Source organism: Dendrobates tinctorius, unplaced genomic scaffold, assembly GCF_039654945.1.
Source record: "Dendrobates tinctorius isolate UK_male_01 unplaced genomic scaffold, ASM3965494v1 ptg000134l, whole genome shotgun sequence".
Taxonomy (NCBI): domain Eukaryota; kingdom Metazoa; phylum Chordata; class Amphibia; order Anura; family Dendrobatidae; genus Dendrobates; species Dendrobates tinctorius.
The window spans coordinates 19,239,848-19,252,234 of record NW_027361802.1 but is presented as its reverse complement, the minus strand read 5'-3'; positions in this window follow the sequence as shown (position 1 = coordinate 19,252,234).

Sequence of the window (12,387 nt, the reverse complement as noted above, 5' to 3'; positions counted from 1 at the left end):
ATTTTCATTGTTAGAGTGCAATATCAAAACAGAAAAATGGAAACAAGCAAAACAGTGATATACAGAAAAAAAAAATTAGGAACTTGAGCGTTCTCCTGGAGGACTCCAAATCGGTTGGTGTCTCACCTTAGTGTGGGGGAAAAAGTGAGAAAAAATTAAGTGGCAAGTTCCCATAGTGACATCAATAAACCATAAATACGGGTCATAAGATATTCATATTCATGAAAAGGAAATTTATAGTAAACACCTTGTAAATTCGAATATAAGATAAAAATCAGTCCTAATCCCTATCCCTAAATGCTGGGTCATCCATCAGAAATTTAAGCAACTTCTGACCCTCGTGTGGAGTGTAGATGGGTAGTTTTTGTCATCATACCAGACTAATAGCTTGGTAGGGAAAGCCCATCTATATGACACTCTGAGCTCTCTAAGTTTAGAGGTCAAATCTCTGAAGGACCTTCTTGCGTCCATTATCTCTTTGGAGAAGTCTTGAAAAATCTTTAAATCTTTACATGGTTCTGGAGGTGAACCTCTCTCTCTGAGATTTTAGAACCTTCTCCTTTGTTTAAAAAAAATAGACTCTGAGGATAGTGTCCCTAGGCTTTTCCTGTGGGACCCCTTTTGGACGTGGGAGGCGGTGTATACGATCAATATTTACTTCTAATTCTGTCAATTTTAGCAATAATTTTTTGAATACATTTTTAGTGTAATCTGAAAGATCGGCCTGGGAGACCGACTCAGGAATACCTCATATTTTTAAGTTATTTCTCCTGCTTCGGTCCTCCAGATCCGTTAATTTGTTTTTAAGGGAAATAACCTCTGTTTTGAGGAGAGAATTTTCCTTTGAGAGGTAGACTATGTCCCTCTCCGCCTGTACCATCTTTACCTTATATTTCTCAACCTTTTGGCTAAGATTCCTGCAAGTTTCCTGTAGGGCCTTAGCCTGAGTCTCAAACCCTATTTTTAGGGCATCACTGAAGGACTGGAAGAGATCCGCCATGAATCCTTCGGTGGCTTGTTTATTGGACCCCTTGTATTCCCCCAGGTTGCTGGATGGAGGAGGAACCACAAACGAAGGAAATGGACCTCCAGTGTCCCTTCTAGGCCTCTGCCTTTCAGGACTTGTGTTTGGGGTATAGTCAGCTGAGACACTGTCGGAGTTCTCAGAAGAAAGACTCTCGGTGTTTTCCTGATCGTCTGGGCCCTTCCTTTTGTTTGATTTGGAAGTGTCCATTTCCTCCGTGAGGAGCTGATTTGGAGGAGGAGTTTTAATGTGTCCCCCCAAATTTTTCTTTTTTTGAAGTGTTTCAGGTTCTGTTTTAGGCAGTGTTTTGGTCAATGGGTTATTGATACCTGATCCCCCTTTTGCAGCTTTGACAGGTGCAGGGTTATGGGATTGTTTTATATAAGGCGTTTTGGGCTCACCTCTTTTCAAAGGTGACCTAGATTTTGTGGGGCTTAACACATTAGGGATGTCCTCATAGGATTTTGAATATGCCCCCAAATTGTGCCTCGTCTCCCTGTGTGAGCTATTATTAATTCTTTCCCTGCCTGACTGCATCTTAATTTGCCACGCAGCCTTCCCTGGCCTCAGATCTATGACTTTTTTAGCTTGATCAATCAGACAAATTAAGAAAAATGGTCTAAAAACAAGTTTCAGAAAAGGAGTCAACTGAGAAACCCTCAGTAAGAGCACCAAAAGTCACACAATTCCTCAAAAATAATGCAAGCAGTCCACTGTAGCTCTGATCCTTGTTTGAAGAGTGGATAATCCTCTATTATGGTGCACTGCACAGATGAGTATAGGGCACCAGGGCCACCAGCCAGAAACTGCGGTCACTATTGTGTTATTAGTCTGCGCTGCTGGTAAGTGCAGAATAGTCAGTATTCCTTTATTGTGTGGGGATAGTGAGGGCCCTCCCGGCAATCTATATCCTTCTCCTCAGTATTCTTGGGGATGACTACCTGCTGCGCCGCACAGTTCTGGGGTATAGCTGAGCCTGTAGTACCAGGGGCCACTTGCTGTGTGCTGCAGAGCCTGTGATGTCAGGTTTCTGCAATGCTGACAGGCTGGACACAGCCGGAACTACTTCCCATTGAGTTCTATTGCGGCTGTGATCAGTGTGCAGCGTCCGGTTCTAGTGACCGGATTTCAGTTGTGCCTGACCTCAGCAGTTTTTAGTGGCTCCCCCGGTGCTAGTCGCTTCTGATCCGGTCCTTTATGAGGCTGTATTGCGCTGTTCTTGGCCGATTCCGGGGTCTGGTCCTAGAGGTCCGGTGGTATCCCTCCGCCCTTCAGCTCCTTGGCAAAGAAAGAGTCCCCGCCGGTGTCTTTGCTTTCCTCTTCAGCGTGCCACGCTAGAATATGTCAAGGGAAGCTCCTCTGTCCCCACTAACCTCACCCTCATGTTACAGCAGTCAGCATTCAGCGGCACTCAGGTGTAATCAGCAGAGATGTACATGCAGGAGTCTGTATCCCTCCACCACAGCCACACTATTATCCTCCACACACGGCAGGCAGAAAGCCGTGCAGACAGCTGGATTTACATTGTGCCTTACTGGGGGGATCCAAATAAAGTCCTCAGTACCAATAATGATCCTCCAGATCAATCCTGACTTCAGTACAGCCCGCTCTAGTACTCCGGTCTCTTCACAGGAGGGCAGATGATGTGGGGTGATGTCCCTCAGCTTCTGCTGCACCGCAGCCATCCAGACTTGTAAAAGCTTATTTCTTCGGTCCTCTTTGGATCAGAGTCCTGCTTTTTGTCTCAAAATGGGCACCCAAACTTCATAAATAAAATAGGGTCCAGTAAGGTTATTTTGGTTAACCCTATGCACGCTTATTTTGTAGCTTTAGAATGTGACTGTGGGAGCTTAGAGCTCTTGCTGCCTACATGCTCAGAGCCCAGGCCTCGCCCCCTCAACTGGAATTTTTGACCACTCTTGGGGATGTTGTTCTTTGGGTCATAGGCAGCATTTCTCTTCCTCCAAACACAGTGAGTTGAGTTCATGCCAAAGAGCTCAGTTTTTGTTTCATGTGACCACAACACTTTATCCCAATCATTTGCAGAATCATCCACGTGTTCATTGCTTTCTTGATCAGGGGGACGTTGCAGGAACTACTGGATTTTAAACCTTTACGGTGTAATGTGTTACCAATGGTTTTCTTGGTGACTGTTGTCACCGCTGCCTTGAGATCATTAACAAGTTCCCCCCAGTGTAGTTTTAGGCTGATCTCTCACCTTCCTCAAGATCATGAGGTGAGATTTTGCATGGTGCTCCAGATCGATGTCGAATGACAGTCATTTTTGTATTTTTTCCATTTTCTTACTATTGCACCAATAGTTGTCTCCTCACCCGCATCTTACGTATGTTTTTTAGCCCATTCCAGCTTTGTGCAGGTCTATGATCTTGTTCCTGACATCCTTAGAAAACTTTTTGGTCTTGCCCATGTTGTAGACGTTAGAGTCTGACTGATTAATTGAGTCTGTGGACAGGAGTCTTTTATAAAGGTGACTATGTAAGAAAGCTGTCTTTAATGCAGGTAACGAGTTGATTAGGAGTGTCTAACTGGTCTGTAATAACCAGAACTCTTAATGGTTGGTAGGGGATCAAATACTTATTTTGCTGTGAGAAATGCAAATCAATTGAAATAATTTATACAATGTGATTTTCTGGATTTTATTTTTGGTATTCTATCTCTCAATGTTAAAATTAACTTACTCTTAAAATTATAGACTGTTCATGTCTTTGTCAGTGGGTAAACTTACAAAATCAGTAAGGGATCATAGACTTTCCCAAATTGTATGTATACTCCCCAGGGGTAAATGTTGTTCAGCCCATGGACTTAGTGCATGGGCATTACCAGTCTAGGATACCTACTCCTTAATAAAGGGAAAATAAATGTTTTCTGAGGCCATCCACTATGTCTCTTCAAAGGGTTATTGGAGTGCCTCCTATTTTTTGGCATGCCTTGCACTTAGTGCATATGGTTTACCATTGTAGAAGACCCACTCCTTACTAATGGGAAAAAATTATTTTCAGTGGATCCACCTTCTAGTTGAGGGAAAATGTTTTGAGCCAAAAGAGCCAATGGGTTTTATTATTATATGATCCACTGCCTTGTAATGGGCTGTCAGGTGGTCGTCATATAGGAATTTCTCACATCATACAGGATTTCACAGCTGGGACAGGAGAGTTTGTACAGTAGGCACAGAAGATCCTGGTACCCTCCATATCAGGCTGAGTAGATGAAAAATGCTCCACTACATTCCCCATCAGGGTTGATGAAATAGCAGTCCTTGATGCTGCTACATTAAGCTAATCGCTTTTTTCAGGGCTAATTCAAAGAGATTCTCTACTGCCATAATAATACGTCTCTTATCTGTAATTCATGTGGCGTGAGGTGTGGCAGTAGGTATAGGGTATGACAGGCATCTTCTTAGGGATGATTGCCTTACAAATTGTAAGCCTTTTACTGCTGGTTACCTCCATGCACTTATTGACCGATTCATGTTTTCTACGGTCTTCTGTACTCAGAAATTCATCAGAGCTGGTAGTGTTACTTGCATTACTCCACAGTTTTGTGCTGCCATGTACAAGAAAATAAACAATTTCAGGGCTGATTCAAATCCCTTCTATATTCTACAATAATACCGCTTTTATCTCCAATTCATTTACAGTGAGATTTGGCAGTAGGAATAGCATATGACAGGCATCTAGTCTGGGATTATTGCCTTATCAATTCTATGGAGCATTATTTTTCCTCTTATTTATTTTTCCTTATATACAATTCATTATACTTTAAAGAAGGTTTATTAACATTTTTTTTCCAGTCAAATCCATTTTAAGTGCAGTTTTGTATTTTTTATTATCAGACAATGTTGTTTTCAGCGCCAACCTGGGATTCAGAGATACTACCAGGGGTATTGCTATTCCCATGCCATTTCAGCTCTGCTTTTATCACTCAGCAATTTTTAGACCCCTTCCAGATCTCCGGGGGGGGGGGGTCAAATGCTTGAGTTTCCCATTGACTTCCATTATACTTGTTGCTCGGGTCGAGCACTAAAGTTTACGATTTGCTCGCTCATCACTAGCGAACATTACTAAAATGCTTGGATGCTCATTACTCGAACTGCACAATTCGTAATGCTCAGATTCTTCTTCTGAGTAACGAGTATAATGGGAGTCAATGAGTAATCTGAGTATTTTTCTGGCAGGCCCTACAAGGAAGTCTGGGGGGAAGTGAAAATGTTGAAATGAATGAAAAACATTCTGAATGTAAGGAGAAAAGGATGGAGAAGACATCTGCAAGCATCTCTGACTCCCTGATCACTTGTGAGAACAGTGGTGTCACACTTATACTCCGCGCTAAGATCCTTTATGCTGTATGTGTGTCAGTGAATACATTAATGTGGTGCCCCTGAGAGTTCAGTTGACACAAAGGTACTGCACCTCCTCCTGAGGTGTGGTACCCCACCATCCAGGTAAGGTGGAGAAACCTGCAACCAACACCACAAAGTAGTGTAGCAAAGCACCTTCGGCGGCTCCCTGCTTGGAGTGTAGCATAGCACCCCTTGGTGGCTCCCTGCTTGGAACACAAAACATGCTGGGAGGTGGGTGGAGTTTAGTTCACATAAAAAAGCGGGAAGAGTTGAGTGAGTCGTTCAGTCAGTCAGTCTTTCATTCAGTCAGTGAGTGAGGATGTAGAAGGACAGAGTGTGAGACAGAGAAGATCCCCTGGAGAGGGATGGAAGAAGGAAGTGCTGCAGCAGGCCACAGTGATCTGGGTCTGCTGGCACAGGAAAGAGACAGAGAAAGGAAGCTCGATTCTCCATTGGGAAGAAGGATTAGCATGGAACGTGAGGAGAGTAAGAGAACAAGGACCAGGGTTTGAGGAAAACCCTTTTCAAGTTCTAAGTGCAAGGCTGGGGTCCGGTCCCCAAGGTTGTACGGATACTAATGGTATCCCACTCAAGACTTGGGGGCACAATGGCAACATATTAGTGAGCCGGGACTAGGTAGTAAGGAGTCCCCGAAGCAGGCTACAGCTGTCTGCCATACAAGTAGAGTTCATAGGAGCATCTGACAGGAGGAACTCCAGTGTAACTCAGTACTAGGAGTACTTCATTCAAAGGCGCTATAAGAGGAGACGTTCAGAAAAGGCACATATTTTGGAAGAGTGTTGGAAAGGAGTACTTCATCTTGCCTGGAAGTTGGCTGAGCTCCTGACTCGGAGAACACGGCACGGATGCGGGCACCTGTACCTCCAACAGACTGTGAGTAAAGCTTTGGAACTACATGCCCTGGTGTCCTCCACTTATTCCTGCGCCAACCTGCCCAGCACTGCTACATCCCTTGCGCCTGACACTACACCATCTACGTGTCACTTCACCTACATTGCCCTGGGACTACAGCCCTGCCTGTGGAGGGCTATAACATCACTGCTGCACCACACCATCTGTCCCAGAGGATCTGTCTGCAGCGTCGGCTTACATCTCTATTGCCGAGCACCACAGGTGGCCTCACGAATCACACATCATAAGCACACTGAACATTCCCAGCTGTAGCTCCATGTATTGCTATACGACCGCACGCTCCGATCTGAGTGCCAGTGGCAGTGCTGGGTATTAACATGTGAGACTCGGCCGTATTCCTTGCATGTGTGATCCCGGCCTAATAGAGATTCTCTGTAAGGACTGGGACTGTGTACCTGTTTTGTCTGCTCTTGCCCTTAGTTTGGTTGGATTCTGCCCTTACCCAAAATGGAGTTGCTGGTTTCACGGGGGCCATCTTGTTTCCTGTCTGATACTCCTTGTTTCCTGTCTGCTGTATATATAAAGGAACTCTGCATACTATACTTTGCTTGTGTATCTTGTACTCTACTTGCTGCCAAGCTGGAAGGACTTGCAACCTGCTTGCCTCTTCCACTCTTCGGGATACCCTGCTTGTTTCTGGATCTACGTACTACGGAAGGACTCTGTTGCTTACACCTGCTCTGCACTCACCTCTGCTACGGTCTGCCCTCCATTAGGAGCCGGCCCGAGCTCTGGGCCCTGGATCCTGCATTGCTGGACTGGTACTCGCACCCTCGGTCTGTACTACTACATCTGCACACTTTTTTTTTTATTTGCCTGCTTATCTGTAGACTCGCAGTTTGCATCTCTCATCTGAAGTTCATATCGCTACAATAGATATATCCATCTGGAACTGTGATATACCGTGTTTGTCTTCATTTCTGACCCACGTCATCGGGCTTCATAGAACTTTAGTATAAACTTATAACATTCTCATTTTTTTCTTCATCGGCATTTTCTCCTTTGAATCATTGACTTTTTAATTTCACAACTTCAATAGGTGACAACATACTGTATGTAGACTCTTTGATAATCCACCAGTAAGATTTCTCCCTATGGTGTGATCTGTGAAACTTTTTATTTTTCAAGCACATTTCTGGTCTACTTTCATCAGTGCTATAGACTTTAACCCCTTCCTGACATCTGATGTACTATCCCGTCCATGGGACCCGGGCCCCTATGCCCATGGACGGGATAGTACGTCATAGCGATCAGCAGCGCTCACGGGGGGAGCGCCGCTGTTCGCGGCCAGGTGTCAGCTGATTATCCAGCACTATGTGTCAGGGGTGGTCACGGACCGCCCCCGGCACGTTAATCAAACATGATCGCAGTGTACCGGGGGTTTAGGGTAGCATCGGCAGGGATGGGGCTCCCTCCGTGCTTCCCTGAGACCCCCGCAGCAGCGCGATTTGCAGCGCTGCCTTGGGGGCCTCCTTCCCTGCAGATCCCCGGAACCAATATGGCGGCAGTAAATTTCAGGGGCCTGCAGGAAGCCGGCTTCCTCACTGCCTGCAGAGCGCAGGCATGAGGAAGCCTTCAGCAGTGCCTGTGTCAGATTGCTGATCTGTCACAGTGATCTGTGATATGTCAGATCAGCGATCTCACACATGACAGTGATGTCCCCCCTGGGACAGTGTATTAAAGTTCAAAAAAGTGTAAAAATAATTTATAAAAAATCGCTAAATAAATTAAAAAAAAAAATATTCCCTAATAAATTCATTTTTGGAAATAAAACAATAAAAATATACATATTTAGTATCGCTGCGTCCGTAACAACCTTCCCTATAAAACTGTCACATTAGTTAATCCCTTTAGCGAACCCCTTAAAAAATAAAAATAAAAAACAAAGCAAAAAAATAATGCTTTATCATACCGCCGAACAAAAAGTGCAATAACGCGCGATCAAAAAGACGTATATAAATAACCATGGTTCCGCTGAAAACGTCATCTTGTTCTGCAAAAAAATGAGCTGCCACACAGTGTCATCAGCGAAAAAATAAAAAAGTTATAGCTCGCAGAATAAAGCGATGCAAAAATAATTATTTTTTATATAAAATTGTTTTCATTGCATAAAAGCGCCAAAACATAAAAAAAGACTGTAAACGTACTGACGCGAAGAATAAAACTGCTTTATCAATTTTACCGCACGCGGAATGGGGTAAACGCACCCCCCAAAAGAAATGTTTGAAATGCTGGTTTTTGCTCATTCTGCTTCCCAAAAATCAGAATAAAAAGCGCTCAAAATATGTCACGTGCCCGAAAATGGAACCAATAAAAATGTAATCTCGTCCCGCAAAAAATAAGACCTCACATGACTCCGTGGGTCAAAATATGGAAAAATTATAGCTTTCAAAATGTGGTGATTAGTGTTGAGCATTCCGATACCGCAAGTATCGGGTATCAGCCGATATTAGCTCTATCGGAATTCCGATACTTAGTTCTGATACTTTTTTCATATCAAATACCGGAATCGGAAGTTCCCATAATGCTATGAGCCCGCTCGATTTGATTCAGCCAATGGGAATCCTCAGAAGTGTGGGCACATCCTGTTAGGCATGTAGGCATGTTAACTATTGGCATGGCTGTGATTGGCTGCTGAAATGATGTCATGATGCACTATAAAAGCCGCCGCCACTGCCATTTCTGTTCACTCTGCTGTGAATTCAGTTAGGGACAGGCTGCTGTTGAAGACTGTGAGGGACAGTTAGAAATAGCGATTCTCACAAAACTATTGTGCTTTACCCAGGCTACATAAACCACCACTGTAGCTTTCTTTTGCTTAGCAGCAGTGTTCACAGCTGTCTGCAAGGGCTGTGTGAGTACAGCTCACGTAGTGTAGTGGGTCCTTCAGCCACGTCTGGTTGTAGGCCACCCAGCGTGCGTCACTGCTGCCTCATACATATTTTTGTTTTCTAGCTGCTTATTTTTCATAAATTCTATCTAGTGTGCTTCCATCCGTATCCATATACGTTGGTTGCAAACACTAGTAGTAGGCAGCGGAGCCTTTCTGCAGCCTTTCAGTGCTAGTGCCCACTTAGCTGCACTGTTCACGGCTGTCTGAGAGGTCTCTGTGTGTGAGTGCAGCTCACGCTGAGTAGTGTGTCCTGCAGCTACGTCTGGTTGTAGGCCGCTCAGCGTGCGTCACTGCCTCACACATATTTTTCTTTTATTGCAGCTCCTTTTTTTTCTCCTATTAGTGTGTATCCATCTATATTGGTTGGTTGCAAACACTATATAGGAGTAGATAGAGGAGCCTTTTTTCTGGCTTGTGCCCTTCAGCTGCAGCCAGATTAGTATTACCCAATTTTTTTGGAGCCTCATCTTTTGCATTGTAGGTTACCTGCCTGCATTGTAATAGCTCCAAAAAGTTGGTGATACTATCACTTTCAACTCTTTGGTCACATCCTTTTTAGTTTTTTTTCCAAAAAAAACAAAATAAAGTTCACCAAACACTACATTTGAAAGTTGTGTAGGCCACATTAGCTCCTATTAAAGTGTAGTCCACACACACACTTCATAAAATTAGTGTTTCTTATACCTGTTACCAGCTGTTCAGGAATAAGCACACTAAGCCCCCCCCTTTGTACTTTTCTGCCTATCTTTATCAGTCTAGCAAGATGAAGAAGACAGGGAGTAAGGCATGTGGGCGTGGGGATTCTGCAGGGAGAGGACATGGGGATTCTGCAGGGAGAGGACGTGGGGATTCTGTGCCTGCTGCGGGCACCAGTGAGTCAGCATCCCCCAGTTTTAGCAGGCAACAGTCCTTTATGCGCAGCTTTGTAGGACCTCGCCGTACCCCACTGCTGCGGGAGGAACAAATTGAAGCCGTTGTTGGATGGATGGCAGCTAACGCATCGACTTCAATGACTTCCACGTCCTCTCAGGGCCAGAGCACTGAAGAGCAACCATCTGTCTCTTCACCACCTGCCAAAGTGCATAGGCAGTCAGAGAGCCCTGGACAGGAGCCATCCACAGTCTCTACTTCTGTTCTCTGAATCTGTTGGCTTGGAAAGAGGGGGCCAGCCAAGCAGCATTCAAGAATGTGAAGAAGAGGGAGTATGCAGTGATGCGCAACTTCTTTGTCCGTCGGAATCTGAAGAGGTGGGTGGGCCAGTGCCTATGGTCAGCACACCTCAGTACACATCAGATGATGACGAGACTCAGTTACCACTTTCGGGTGCATACGGTGGTGGCGCGACAACCCAGGAGAAGCAGGTGTTTGAAGAGGGGAGTGTAGATGATGAGGTCCTTGACCCATCATGGTGTGAGGAACAGGAAGGTGGTGGGAGCAGCTCTGAGGAAGAAATTCCCCGAACGGCCAAAACAGGAGGGAGAGGGAGGGGGCAGACTTGGTTGCCTGTAGCCTCCACTTCGGCACCCAGTAGGAGCATTCCTCTTTCAAAAGGCAAAACGGGCGCTCCCAAGACTTGCAGTGCGTGGTCCTTTTTTGACACAGTTGCAGATGACATTTGCTTTGTCAAATGCAAGCTGTGTCATCAGAAAGTCAAAAGAGGGAAAATGTCAGCAACCTCAATACCACAAGTATGTGGAAACATGTGCGGACGAATCACGAGGTGGAGTTACACAGACACACTGAAGATGTAGATCAACGTACAGCACCACCTACCATCTCTTCAGCTCGTGTTGGGGCCTCTTCCTCCAGCTCACACAAAGCTGGTTCGGCTTCCTCACAGGATCGCCAAGGAAGAACCTCTGGCACTGTTGTCTGGAGACCCAGTGAACTTCCACCCACAGCACCACGTTCCCAGTCCTCCTCACACTCCCACAGCCATCGGTAGCACAGGCTTGGGATAAAAGGCGGCCATACTTGGCAAACCATCCCCGAGCACAGGCTCTGAATGCTGGCATTGCCAAGCTACTGGCACTTGAAATGCTGTCATTCAGGCTGGTGGAGACTGACACCTTCCGGGACTTGATGGCATTGGCAGTCCCACAATACACTGTGCTGAGCCACTTTTATTTCAGCAGGAGAGCCGTCCCTGCCCTGCAAAAACATGTGGAGGGAAAAATACAACATGCGCTACTAAATGCCGTCAGTAGCAAGGTCCACCTGACCACCGATGCGTGGACCAGTAACCATGCACAGGGACGATACCTTTCCCTCACTGCCCATTGGGTCAATGTTGTGGAGCCGGGTACAGATCTGGAGAGTGGCGCTGTACGTGTTCTGCCAACTCCACGGATTGCAGGAATCCAGTCTGTACACATTGACTCCTCCTCCTACTCAAGTTCCTCAGAAACAGCGCAGCAGGAGCCTGTTACGACCGATATGAGCACAGCCGTGGCCAAACGTCAACAGGCCGTACTGAAATTAATTTCTTTGGGGAATCGAAGCCACACAGCGCAGGAGCTCTGGAATGCCATCAAGCAGGAGAGCGACGTGTGGTTTCTGCCAGCGAATCTCCAGCCGGGCTTGGTATTGTGTGGCAATGGCCGAAATCTGGTGGCAGCTCTTGGCCTAGGCAACCTCACTCACATCCCATGTCTGGCACATGTGCTGAACTTGGTTGTGCAGAGCTTTCTGAGGGACTATCCGGATCTTGATGGCACTGCTGCACAAGGTCCGCATAGAGTGCACTCACTTGCGGCGTTCCAGCACGGCAAGATCGCGCCTTGCTGCTCTGCAGCGCCGATTACGCCTTCCGGAACATCGCATCATATGTGACCTACCGACCAGGTGGAATTCAATGTTACATATGTTGGAGCGGTTGTGTGAGCAGCAGGCAGCAGTCATGGAGTACCAGCTGCATCAGGCGCAAACAAGTCGCACCGTGCGTCGGTCACACTTCAGCACCACTGAGTGGGCCTCTATGAAGGACATCTGCCTCGTTTTGCGTGCTTTCGATGATTCCACGTGGATGGCGAGTGCAGATGATGCACTAGTCAGCATGACTGTCCCCCTTATCTGCCTACTTCAAAAAACACTGCAAGCACTAAGGGAGGAGGTTTTGGAAGAGGTGGAGGATGAGGAGTCCCAAATGCCATCTGCTTCTGGACAGTCTGCGCTACG